General features: G+C 43.4%; 1 protein-coding gene across 1 annotated transcript in view; it reads right to left on the bottom strand.

Moving 5' to 3' along the window:
• The window catches only part of PTTG1IP (pituitary tumor-transforming 1 interacting protein), a gene marked incomplete at its 5' end in the record, with an annotated part of 11,302 nt that overhangs the window by 8,207 nt on the left and 169 nt on the right, over positions 1–2,926 (bottom strand). The window lies entirely within an intron of this gene.

Raw genomic sequence — 2,926 nt, forward strand, 5'->3', positions numbered from 1 at the left:
GAACCCTTGTGAAAAGCTGAGCATGGGAGCAGACATTTTCACACCTCTCCAGACTGAGATATGGGTGCAGGTACTCCTCTGACAACTGACTTAAAAAAACAAACACTACTCAAAAGGTGCTATCTTGGGGTGCCACTTCTTTTCAAGTGAGACTAGGCCTAGCAGCCACACAACTTTAGACCTGGTTTGGTTAAAGCCATCAAGTTTACAGACCCTACAAGTCATGAGTCCAATAAGCATATTGAGCCCTGAGATCCTGGAAATCAACAGGTTCCCTTATTCACCCAAGTACTTCCACTCCCCTCCACTCAAACCTGCATTTATTTAGACTGGCTGTCACGAATAGATAGTAGTCAACCATGCTTTGTCCATCCACTAGGCACTACACATCCAGTTTATAAGCTATGGGAGTCCCTTCAAAGCAAGTTCCCTACTATACAGCTGTCTCAGTGAGACAGCCTCAGACCCATGACAGCCAGCTATCACATGTTTAGTCTTAAGATCCCCAAAACAACAGGCAATAGTTAGCCTGAAGCTTTCACAAGGTTACCATCCTATTTGATAAATACTTGTGGAATATGCTCTTTGAGATCAAGCAGCACAGGGATGCCATTAGTTGGCTCAGAATGTTACCACAGTTAAGTTTAATGAGTTGCTCTTTGCATACTTTAGAATAGTTTAAAACCCCACACACCAAGTTATGAACCATGTCAGAGCTGGACTGTGGCAGCAACAGGATCTCAGACATTTAGCTGTGTTATAAGTCTTCAAAGAGGTGGTCAGCAGGATTAGTCTGAAGTCAAGCTGAGAAGTCAGGCAGGGTGGCACTTTACAGATTAACTGTTTCAGGGAAGCACAAGCACCGTTAGGCAGCCTACTTTGCTCTACTATAAATGTGCATGAGGGAACTCACTCTATGCCAAGTGCAAATGATTTTTCCATTTTTACTCTTATCAGTGCACCACCCCCCCTTTCAGGTCTATTCCCCCCATAAGGTTACCAGCTCAGGATCTGGCTTAGTCAGAGATAGGTTATTAGTACTAGAGGCCAGATACAGGGAACTGAAGTGGTATTTCTCAGAGACACAGACTGAAAGTGCCCTTCCAGAACTGCACTCTCCTGGCTTTGTAAAGGAAAAGTGGATTAGTTCTGGAGGACAGTATAGCATTATTTACCACATCCCATTAGGTCCACCAGCCATTTTGTAGTCCCCATTAGTCTCCCTGTTCCAGCTAGGGGCCTAAAATAGTTGGTCCTTGGAGAAGGAGTTGCAGAACCCTAGAAGCAATCCAATTCCTCTTGAGAAGAGGAAAGAAATCCAACCAGACTGCCCAATCCAGCACAACTGCATAGGACTGCAGCCTGAGGAATGCATGTATGCTGACCTAGTCATGTAACAGGGGTATTAACCCTTCCTGACCCACAGGTAAAGAAGTAGTCTCTTTCCACCATTCCCATGTCACACCCTTGCCTACTACAGGGTAGTTATGTCCTTATTAGGATTCCCTCCCCTAGTTTTGCACTTAATTACCTAAATGAGAATGCCAATACCGCAGAAAGACAAACCATGGAAGACATGCTACAGTTATTTTACACTAGTATTCTAAAAAAAAAAAAGAAAGCACATTTATAAAGAGCAATGGAAGATCTCTCAGGCTGTAACAAAACACCATTGCTGTAGTCTGATGACTTCCTTGATTCGTGACTCAAGAATCAGCACCACACAAACCCAGCCAAGAGGACAGGAACTACTCAATAGCATGTCTGCGCTGCCATTTCAACAGGACTCCTGATCTCACATAGATTTAGCTTACCACTCCATTTCCTCCCAATGACAAATGACTGCAATTCTAAAACTCATTACTTTGGAAGACAGAAGTCTAGATCTTCTCACTCCTTTACTAAACATTTGTGGAAGAGGTTGTCAGTTTGTTGCAAAGCTAATGAAAAGAGGTTAAATAATGAGGCAGGGAACAAGAACAAAAAGGACAAAGCTTTAAAGAGGGAGAGCTTTGAATCCAGTTTCTGGACGGGCTTCTCAACAGCAATTAAGCATATTTGTAAATGCATGAGGTTGGTCTAGCCCCAGATGTCATAGCTTAGGTGACAAAAGAACAGTCGTCAGCAGCATTGCAGAAGCAGACAGATGTACTGGGATACCGAATTCCCTTGTATTTTACACGTACCTTCCAAATGGAGGCCTCAACTTTGAGCATCCCGCACTCCTTGCACGTTCCAGACCAGGGACCATTTTCAAGGTACATAATTAGTTTTAGCCCTTCCACAACCTTGTAAGGTATTACTTCAGCAAGACTCCCCTTCATACCAAGGAGGGAGATGGAGTTCCTCCCACACTTGCACATCCTTAAAGCCAACACTGAGTTCCAAAAATATTGGGAGGATGTTATTGCTTCTCCCCTCCCCCAAATTAAAATTCCACTGGGGCTTTAGACGCTTAACATTTCTTTCCAGAAAATCCTCAGACTGGATTACTAGAGCTGGCCACAATGGTCAGCCACCTTGGGAAGCTAGAATTTAGCCAACACCCAAAAAAGCATCCATACAGATTGCAATTTGCCCCTGCAAAGGCTGGAGGAGGACAGAAGTAGCCAGTCAGCCAAGTACAGCATAAGGCAGAAGTGATCCAAGCTTGGTGGGGAACGCTTTCCAGAGGTTTGGATTAATAGCTGTAGCATTGCCCCTTGCAGCTCCCTTTGAAATCAGTCATTAGAACTGCTGACTACCTCATCCACAGAGACAAATCTTTTAGAACCTGGCAGATATTCTGGTCTTTGGCAGCTTGCCCCTCACCACACAATGCATCCAGCTCCCTTTAAAAAAAAAAAAAAAAAAAAAAAAAAAAAAAAAAAAAAAAAAAAAAATCAAGGAGAAGTACAGCAATTGTGATTTTGCTTATGCACTACTT

Source organism: Crocodylus porosus, unplaced genomic scaffold (genome assembly GCF_001723895.1).
Source record: "Crocodylus porosus isolate Cpor-Errol unplaced genomic scaffold, CroPor_comp1, whole genome shotgun sequence".
NCBI classification, from domain to species: domain Eukaryota; kingdom Metazoa; phylum Chordata; order Crocodylia; family Crocodylidae; genus Crocodylus; species Crocodylus porosus.